Genomic DNA, 11,338 nt, shown 5'->3' on the forward strand with positions numbered 1-11,338 from the left:
GTGCCCGAGGCTTTATTTGACACTCAGCAATTCCTAGAAATTTACACTCGAATCCCACGTCAAACAGTGAGTTCATACCCCTACGCTTTTTTCGAGTTTTTCATGTTTTCAGGGGGGGGGGATACAAGCAAAAGTACAAGGAAACTTGTGCTCAAGTTATTTCATTTTGCATAAAATAATTATATGTTCAGTATGATTTTAACACAGAAAACAGTTTTACCAAACGATTAAGAAATCAACTCGTAGATACAGTTTTCAAAACTAAAGCAAGGAACTTGTGAATCTTGTCATAAAATGTGATATTTTACAAAGGATTCATACAAAACATAAACATGATTTTCGGTATTATTACATGCAAATTGTTAGTCTAAAGTTGGAGACACGTCCTTGGTAACACTCCACCGGATTCGAGAGTGTAGGACTAACACTTGTAATCAGAATCTCTTGGAGGGAGAGCGTGACTATTGTGTATAGATGTATACGGGACTGACTATCTCGCACCTCGCTGCTAGCTACAGTTGGACCGTCAGGTCTATGGGTGACAAAGTCATAAAAGATATTGGCCCCGTTACGTGCCATATCAAGTCTAAGTACGGTTATGACACTCACAACCTAGATAACAGAATTTAGTTTTGTAATAATGAAACAAGTGAACTAACCTGAAAGTAATAACCGATTTGATTACTAGAGGGTATTAATAATACCCTGAGGATTTAGTTCACTACTTATTTATTAGTTTTATTTATGTAATAAGGCTAATACATCTTACAGAGAGCAAACATGTAACACCCAAATTTTCAAGTAATTTTTCACAAAATTAAAAACACACTTTCATTCATAATTGTTATAAAAATATCGTTGTACCACATAATCAATCCATAACATCACATCCCAAGATCATAATATGTAAAAGCTCCTCGTGTGTGTACTGATCAAGCCGACGCCTTCCCGCGATCCTCACTGGTACCTGAAACACATAACACAACACTGTAAGCATAAATGCTTAGTGAGTTCCCCAAAATACCACCCGCAACACATATTAGCCACTCGAGGCTATAACTCTGTTGACCCTCTGGTCAATGTGTCTCAGTGGGACCCTCCAGTCCCATAACTCTGTGGGCCCTCTGACCCTAACTCTGTGGACCTTCCGGTCCTAACTCTGTAAACTCTGTAACATACATAGCATAAATCACATAGAAATCACATCATGCAAAAGCATACAAAATACTCTGTCACATAACTCTAATTATCACTCTAGGTAAAGTATAGTGAGGAGACTCACCTCGGGTAACTCGGTAATCTCGAACTCTGATAAAATCTAGCCTAGCCTCCGCCTAATCATATGAAATAAATACTCTTAATCAATACATCTCTCAAGGCTAGACTATTCCCTCTCTTGGTACTCTCAGAAGGGTAAAAGACCATTTTACCCCTCTCATGGCTCAAAGACCCTAAAGTTGACCAAACCCTAAAAGTCAACAAAAGTCAACCCTCCGGGTTACGCTGCACGTACCAAACATGTACGCTGAGCGTACTCGGCGTCCTCACAGAAACGGGGTGTGCGACCCCTTACGCCGCACGTACTGGGATTACGCCTCGCGTAACTCCCAGTTTCAGACTCTTAAGCTCTTGAGGTCTTAAACAGTTAAGACCCACGTCCAACTTCTAGATCTGACCATTTCTAAGCCTCTTAATCCATAAATTTGGTGACTTTAAGCCTTTGCATGGCTGGACAAGTCACCAACACCCATAACATTCCATTTCCAATCCCTAGAAAGCTCTTAACTCAAGCATGACCTCATAACAACGACCAAGTTGGGATTTTTATGGATCTATAACACAAATATCACTGAAATGGGACAGATCTAGGTCCATGGAGTCCATTACACTCATAAAGTCTCCACCTTTGCGACTTTTAACCCTAGAATTGGTCCATGCAACATCAAACCAAATAAAGAGGAAAGTTTTGAACTTTATACATCTAGATGAAGTTCCTTTCTCTGAAGATCTAAGATCCAAACTTGCACTTCAAGCCCTAGCCTCCACAAGCTCCTCTCCTTCTTCTTCACTAACACACCAAGACACTTTTAGCTCCAAAACACACACGCTCAAGCTAAGGACGATGGAAGGCTCTCTTAGGGTTTCACTCTCTGATATGGAGGCTGAGAAATGAGCCTTAGCATCCTTTAAATAGTGCACAAGCCAAAAATTTAGGGTTTACCTCTGGATCCGTTACGCCCAACGTAACCCTGGGTACGCCCAGCATACATAGGCGAGTCCGCGTCCAAATTAAGCGCATGAGTACGCGCAGCGTACTTCCCAGTACGCCTAACGTACTCATTTGCTACAAGAACTCACTCAAGGGACTAATCTTGACAACTTGACAAAATAGAAGGGTTAAATAGCTTTACCTGAATTTCGGGATTTTACAATTCTCCCCCACAAGAACCAGACTTCGCCCTCGAAGTCTCATGCAGAAAACAACTCCGGGTGCTGCTCCCGCATCTCTGACTCCGACTCCCAATTCAGCTCGGACCCCTTCTGATGCTGCCACTGGACCTGAAGCAGAGGCAGTTCCTTGTTCCTCAGAACCTTGACCTTCCGGTCCAAGATCGCGATCGGTCTCTCAACATAATTCAGACTCGTCTCCACCTGGATATCCTCCAACGGTACCACTGCCGACTCGTTGGCTATACACTTCCTCAGCTGAGACACGTGGAAGGTATCATGGATCTGGCGCAGCTCTGCAGGTAGCTCCAAACGATATGCTACCCTGCCTACCCTCGCAATCACCCTAAACGGTCCAATGTACCGGGGCCTTAACTTGCCCCTTTTCCTGAATCGGATCACTCCTTTCCAAGGAGACACTTTCTGGAGTACAAAATCTCCAACCTGAAACTCGAGCTCGGATCGACGCCTATCCGCGTAACTCTTCTGGCTCACTCTGTCCGTCCGTCTGTGGGTGGTAAGCGGTACTGAAATGCAGCCTAGTACCCAACTCATGGAACTTCTTCCAGAACCTGGAAGTGAAACGCACATCTCGATCTGACATGATCGAGATCGATACACCATGCCGCGATACCACCTCCCTCACATACACCTCTGCCAGCCTCTCTGCGGAAGAGCTCTCACTGATAGCAAGAAAATGAGCGCTCTTTGTCAGCCGGTCGACGATCACCCAAATTGCATCGACGCCTCTTGCAGTCCTTGGCAATTTGGTGATAAAATCCATGGAAATCTGTTCCCACTTCCACTGGGGAATCTCAAGTGGCTGCAACTTGCCATGAGGGCACTGGTGCTCGGCCTTAACCCTGCGACAGGTCAAGCACCTTTCTACAAACCACGCCACATCCCTCTTTATACAGGGCCACCAATAGTCTCTTTTCAGGTCCAAATACATCTTAGTGGCCCCGGGATGGATCGAAAACCTCGACCTATGCGCCTCTTCCATTAGAATGGCACGTGTCCCGCCCTCAAATGGCACCCAAATCCGGCCCTGGAAGGTCATAAGCCCCCGGCTATCGGCAATGAACTCAGATATCTGACCGATCACCCGCTCTCGCTTGCGGTTCTCCGGTCTCATGGCCTCTATCTGGGCCTCCCGAATGGTGTCCAACACCAGAGTCATCACTGTCAACCTCAAACAAACATCTCGCAATGGGGCACTCTCTGCCCTGCGACTCAAGGAATCGGCTACCATGTTAGCCTTGCCCGGATGGTACAGGATCTCACAATCATAATCCTTTACCACGTCCAACCATCTCCTCTGACACATGTTCAGGTTGGGCTGATCCATCAGATACTTCAAGCTCTTGTGGTCCGTGTATATGGTACACCGAACCCCATACAAATAGTGACGCCAGATCTTGAGGGCGAAAACCACAGCCCCCAACTCCAGATCGTGGGTAGGATACCTCGTCTCATGAGGCTTCAGCTGCCTCGATGCGTATGCTATCACATGCCCTCTCTGCATCAGCATCGCACCCAGTCCCGATATCGACGCGTCACAATATACTACAAAGTCCTCCATTCCCTCCGGAAGGGCCAACACTGGGGCTTCGCACAATCTTTGGCGAAGTGTCTCGAATGAGGCCTGCTGCTCCGGGCCCCAACTGAAAGCCACGCCCTTCCGGGTGAGTCTGGTGAGAGGAACAACAATCTTGGAGAAAACCTGGATGAATCTCTGATAATAACCGGCCAACCCCAGGAAACTCCTGATCTCCGAAGGGGATCTCGGCGCCTCCCAACTCATCACCGCCTCAATCTTGGACGGGTCCACCAATATCCCATTCTGGTTGACGAGGTGTCCTAGAAACTGGACCTCTCGTAACCAGAAATCGCACTTGGAGAATTTGGCGTAAAGCCTCTCTGATCTCAGAACTCCGAGGATCTCCCTCAAATGCTCCTCATGCTGCTCTCTGCATCTCAAATACACCAATATATCATCAATGAACACGATCACCGAACGATCCAACATCGGCCTGCACACCCTGTTCATGAGATCTATGAATGTCGCCGGTGCATTGGTGAGCCCAAAAGGCATCACCACGAACTCGTAATGCCCGTAACGAGTCCTGAACGCTGTCTTCTGGATATCCTCATCACGCACCCTCATCTGATGATATCCAGACCTCAAATCAATCTTGGAGAACCAAGACGCTCCCTGCAACTGATCGAACTAATCGTCGATCCTCGGTAAGGGGTAACGGTTCTTGACCGTCAGCTTGTTCAACTCCCGGTAATCAATGCACATCCGATGTGAACCATCCTTTTTCTTGACAAAAAGGATCGGCGCTCCCCACGGCGAGCTACTCGGCCGTATAAACCCCTTCCCCAGCAGCTCCTGAAGCTGCGAGGATAACTCCTGCATCTCTGGAGGTGCAAGGCGATAGGGCGCCTTGGCGATAGGCGCTGCCCCCGGAACCAAATCGATACGGAACTCCACCTGCCTCTCGGAAGGCACTCCCGACAACTCCTCGGGAAAAACATCCGGGAACTCAAGCACTATCGGGATCTCATCGACCGACCTCGGTCTCTCTGCACTTGCTCTCGTATCCACCACATAAGCCACAAACCCACTACAGTCCTGCTGTAGACACTGTCTCGCTCTCGCGGTTGAACAAAAGGCTGACCCAGAACGGGTACCCTCGCCATAAACCGTAAGAACTCCCCCACTAGGGTCTCGTCTGGTCACCAGCTGTCGCTCGCAGTCGATAACCGCTCCAAATCTACTCAACTAGTCCATGCCCACAATGAAACAGACATCTCCCATAGCAATCGGGACCAAATCAATCGGAAACTCAACGCCGAAGATCTCGAGTACACATCCTCGAATCACATCAGTGGCATACACTGCTCTCTCGTCAGCTATGGAAACCCGCAAAGGTCGACTCAACGCCTCACGACGAATACTGATGTGCTGACTAAAGGCTAACGACACAAAAGACCGACTCGCACCCGAGTCAAATAACACCAAAGCAGGTACAGAACTCACAAGAAATGTACCTACACATATCATAATATAAGCATAACACCACAAACTCAAAATAAACATATGAAAGAATACATACCAGCCACAACATCTGGCGCTGCGCGGACCTCCTCCGCTGTCAACTGGAAGGCTCTCCCGTTAGCCTTTGGCGCCTCGGCCTTCACTGGCCGACTCTCGGTAGCTCGAACAGCAGCATGGGCAGATCCCTGCAATGCTCCCTAGGGTGACCCCCGCAACTGCGGACACTCGGCCTTCCGGTGTCCGGTCTGGTTGCACTGAAAACATACTGGAAACCCCTTGGGGCAATCCTTGGCCATGTGCCCCTCCTTGCCACACTTGTAGCAAGACCCTGCTCTACAAACCCCCTCATGACCCTTGCTGCACTTGCCACAAGTGCGGCCCTTCTGGTTCCCTGATCTCGAATCGGCGGGCTTAGCCCGCTTGGCAGCCGGCTGGGACTGTGCCGGTCGCCGATCCCTCCCCTGAGACTCCGCCTCCTCCCTGGCCTAAGTCTCTAGCTCAATCTCCCTCTTCCGGGCATTTGCCTGAAGCTCGGCAAATGTCTGGTACGTCGAGTTCGCCACGAACTCGCAGATGTCTCTCCTCAAAATACTCAAATATCTGCTCATGCGTGCCTGCTCGGAAGACACGTGCTCAGGGCAGAACATCGCCCTCTCGTGAAACATCCTGGTGATCACCGTAACAGACTCGGTACCCTGCTTGAGGGTCAGAAACTCCTGGGCCAAACGTTCCCTTTCCACCGGGGGAACGTACTCATCTCGAAACATAGTGGTGAACCTCTCCCAGGTCACCGCAGCGAGCTCTGCAGAAGTGAAGTGTGCTGTCACAAACTTCCACCAGTCCTTCGCTCCCAAGCGAAGCTGGTTCAAAGCGAATTGTACCCTCAGATGCTCCGGACATGAACATGTGTAGAAGCACCCCTCAATGTCAGAGATCCATCTCATCGCGGCTATCGGATCCTGAGTCCCATCAAACTCTGGTGGCTTCATGTTGTTGAACTCCCGGTAGCAGCAACGGCTGCAGTGGCTGCAGCAACAGCAGCATCAGTAAGAGCAGCATACCGCTCATCGAAAGTCTCAATCAGTGTGGTCTTGATAGACCCGAACATCTCTGGAATCTCAGCGCGGATGGCAGCAGCCACCTCATCATGAATCATCTGGCGGAGCTCCTCATCGCACACACCCCCCTTCGCTAGTCCCTGGCCTGTGGCGTGTCCCAACCATGATGTCTCTCTGAAATACAACACAAGATATCAGAGACTCGCCCGAGTGTACACACACTCGATATCCCATTCCTACTTGATCCCTGGTACCCTAAGGATTCTTACTTGGGCTGCGCACTGGTCCGGTGCCTTCGGTAGTACGGGCCCAATACTACCGTCCACACCGCATCAATATTCACCCCAAGTCCTCCTCCTAGGATCCCAAGTCCCAAGTACTCTACTCTCTCTATACATAGTCTACTCTCTAGCAGATCTCTTATAAGCTCCTCGCTGCTATCTATTCACTCTCAAGCATCTCCTAGCAGCAAAACCCCTAGGCTAAGGCATCACAAATCAGGCCACTCTAGTCCTAATAAGAATACCTTGCCTACTCTAGCATGCATAACATATCATAACATATCTCTTAACTCATAATGTAAGGGTATTTTGGGAAATTACCGTTCGGGCGCTGGCTGATCGTACACACTGCTCTGCTCTGTTCTTTCAAAACTTTTTACTCTTGAGAAAATTTTGTGAATTTTATTTTGAAAATCTCTCAAATCCTCAGTTTGAGTTCAGATACGCCCGAAGGTGCACCCGAATCCCTCAAACCAAGGCTCTGATACCAACTTGTAACACCCAAATTTTCAAGTAAGTTTTCACAAAATTAAAAACACACTTTCATTCATAATTGTTATAAAAATATCATTGTATCACATAATCCATTCATAACATCACATCCCAAGATCATAATATGTAAAAGCTCCTCATGTGTGTACTGATCAAGCCGGCGCCTTCCCGCGATCCTCACTGGTACCTGAAACACATAACACAACACTGTAAGCATAAATGCTTAGTGAGTTCCCCAAAATACCACACGCAACACATATTAGCCACTCGAGGCTATAACTCTGTTGACCCTCTGGTTAATGTGTCTCGGTGGGACCCTCCAGTCCCATAACTCTGTGGGCCCTCTGACCCTAACTCTGTGGACCTTCCGGTCCTAACTCTGTAAACTCTGTAACATACATAGCATAAATCACATAGAAATCACATCATGCAAAAGCATACAAAATACTTTGTCACATAACTCTAATTACCACTCTAGGTAAAGTATAGTGAGGAGACTCACCTCGGGTAACTCGGTAATCTCGAACTCTGATAAAATCTGGCCTAGCCTCCGCCTAATCATATGAAATAAATACTCTTAATCAATACATCTCTCAAGGCTAGACTATTCCCTCTCTTGGTACTCTTAGAAGGGTAAAAGACCATTTTACCCCTCTCATGGCTCAAAGACCCTAAAGTTGACCAAACCCTAAAAGTCAACAAAAGTCAACCCTTCGAGTTACGTTGCGCGTACCAAACATGTACGCTGAGCATACCCGGCGTCCTCACAGAAACGGGGTGTGCGACCCCTTACGCCGCGCGTACTGGGATTACGCCCCGTGTAACTCCCTGTTTCAGACTCTTAAGCTCTTGAGGTCTTAAACAGTTAAGACCCACGTCCAACTTCTAGATCTGACCATTTCTAAGCCTCTTAATCCATAAAGTTGGTGACTTTAAGCCTTTGCATGGCTGGACAAGTCACCAACACCCATAACATTCCATTTCCAATCCCTAGAAAGCTCCTAACTCAAGCATGACCTCATAACAACGACCAAGTTGGGATTTTTATGGATCTATAACACAAATATCACTGAAATGGGACAGATCTAGGTCCATGGAGTCCATTACACTCATAAAGTCTCCACCTTTGGGACTTTTAACCCTAGAAATGGTCCATGCAACATCAAACCAAATAAAGAGGAAAGTTTTGAACTTTCTACTTCTAGATGAAGCTCCTTTCTCTGAAGATCTCAGATCCAAACTTGCACTTCAAGCCCTAGCCTCCACAAGCTCCTCTCCTTCTTCTTCACTAACACACCAAGACACTTTTAGCTCCAAAACACACACACTCAAGCTAAGGACGATGGAAGGCTCTCTTAGGATTTCACTCTCTGATATGGAGGCTGAGAAATAAGCCTTAGCATCCTTTAAATAGTGCACAAGCCAAAAATTTAGGGTTTGCCTCTGGACCCGTTACGTCCAGCGTAACCCTGGGTACGCCCAGCGTACCCAGGCGAGTCCGCGTCCAAATTAAGCGCATGAGTACGCGCAGCGTACTTCCCAGTACGCCCAATGTACTCATTTGCTACAAGAACTCACTTAAGGGAGTAATCTTGACAACTTGACAAAATAGAAGGGTTAAATAGCTTTACCTGATTTCGGGATGTTACAAAACATGGTTTTTCAAGGAAACTACATCTAACGATACAATTATGGTAGATACTTGTACACCTCAGACAAGAACAGATAACCAACTATCAACTTTTAAGGAAAATATAGGATTTTCCTGGGATAACTCAACCTTACATAAACAGGCTGTTAATCAAATAACGAAGGGTTAATCAAACATCTTTCATAAGAAAATATAGGATTTTCTTGGGAAACACTTTTCAAAGGATCAAAGAAACATTTCTTTCACCAGAACTAAACGCTTATGAGCTCACCAGCTTTATGCTGATATTTTAAAACTGCTTGTATTCACAGGGTATTAGTGGACAGGTACTTCCAGGAGTTCAGAGAAGTTGGAGCGTCAGAGTCACGTCGTTACTATTTTACTTTTGTTATGAACAAAACTATGTATTAAACAATGTAAACCTTTTTCACATATGTATTCAATGTCTGGTCGTGTTTACTATGCTTGATATGATACAATCGTTGTGATACTACGCATGACGTTACCTCGCCCCCGGACGTTTCCGCTGTCCGTTCCGACGGTTCGGGGGTGTGACAGATTGGTATCAGAGCTATTGTTTATAGTGAACTAAGTATACCGAACCTTACATGGTATACAACTATAAACACAAAGGGGCCGAAGTGCTCTGAACTAAAAGTATATTTTTAATATACAAGTATTTTTGCAAAAAGTATACAAGTATACCTACATGCCAGAAACAACATCATGAGTAGAACGAAACAAAAGTATTTGGATGTTGGACATCGTGGTTAAACTTAGGCAGTTATGTAATCATGTCTAGGATCAATATAGCATGATCAACTATATTCATTCGAGACATGACCAACATGTGCTTGGGAGTGACTGTGGTGTTGCAGCAAGCCTAAAACTTACCTAAATACCAGAAGAATTTTAGAATCAAAACATAAGGGTAAAAATACTATAGGAGTATTTAAAGGATATTATAACGACCGAACTAGAAACTTACCCAATACTCAATCTTATAGCTATAACACTGGAAGTATTATAAGAGTTAATGCCTATTAACTATCCCTTTACTCGCAAAGATATCATGGTCGGATTCCATCTCCCTGGTGACCTGTACCTTCCCAACCAAGGAAATGGTGGATGGCTTGATGATGAGCCAGAAGAACCTACAATTCCATTAGATGATCATTCCGCCGAGAACTATTCGGAAGGCCCGACGCCTCCATGGGTGGAAAGCTTGGAAACGTGGAGTCAAGAGCAGGATCAACCTATGCCCTTCAATGGAGACCGAATCTTCTACGACCTGAGCGCAGGAGGCTCAGCAGACAGAGTTCTTCCAATCCTGGTCCACAGGGTTGCTAGAAACGAAATACAAGGAAGGACAACCCTTAACAGAATCATGAAAATGGATGCCAATGCGAGGATGCATACAATCCGCACCATCCGTCTCGAAAATGCTCATGAAAGGGTTATGGGTGACAACAAAATCCTGCGGCGAGAGCTCGCTGCAACTCGAGCTGAAGTCATAGAACTCCAAGTACGCCAAAGAGTATTCAAACGGCACCTTCTTGACATGGAGCACCAGCTGGCTAACCTACGGATCCGTTCGAGGAGTCCCCGTCGCTGGTAGAAATTACTCAACTCATCCTTTCTTTTAGTTAAGAACGGCCTTCCTACTTATGCTTTAAGTAGCATTTTTCCGTAACCATCTCTGTATTGCAAGTACTGTTTTGCTAGTTCTTCATACTGACAAATTTTCCCATTCCGTTGGTATGTTGTAGACCTACTCGTGGGCCGAAAAGTTTCCTAACTCTGTGTAATCTTAATGCCAACTATAGAGACAATAGTCTTATCCCAGGTAAAGGTCATCGTTAGCAAATTTATATCTTAGATCAGTAACCTGCGAACTAAGTAACTTTATCAAAGTTATACTATTGTTTCATCTTCTAAACGTATTCTTAGACCGTACTCTTTGTTGGGTTTTAGTATACTACAACATCCTATGGTACACATACAACCCTAAATACCTTGGATCTATGTTTTCTCTATTGTACATGCAAATATGAAGTTTCCAAGATATTACCCTATACTAGCATACAAATGTCATATACTTGGGTAATAAAATAGATAGAATACATACCTTTTTTTATGTAACTTGTCTTCATGAAGCTTGAGTGCCTAGTGCCCCAAGTGTGACACCTCAAATGGTTCACACAACACCATGAACACTTGGAATAACCTTGAGAATAAGGATACTTTGGTTCTCTCTAGTGAAATCGGCCTTGCCCTTTTGTGTACACACACTAGTGCCCATTTCACCAACCAAGGACATCTTTATATAGTGTGGAGATTAGGG

Source organism: Lactuca virosa, chromosome 9, assembly GCF_052849685.1.
Source record: "Lactuca virosa cultivar CGN04683 chromosome 9, Lactuca_virosa_CGN04683_v6, whole genome shotgun sequence".
NCBI classification, from domain to species: domain Eukaryota; kingdom Viridiplantae; phylum Streptophyta; class Magnoliopsida; order Asterales; family Asteraceae; genus Lactuca; species Lactuca virosa.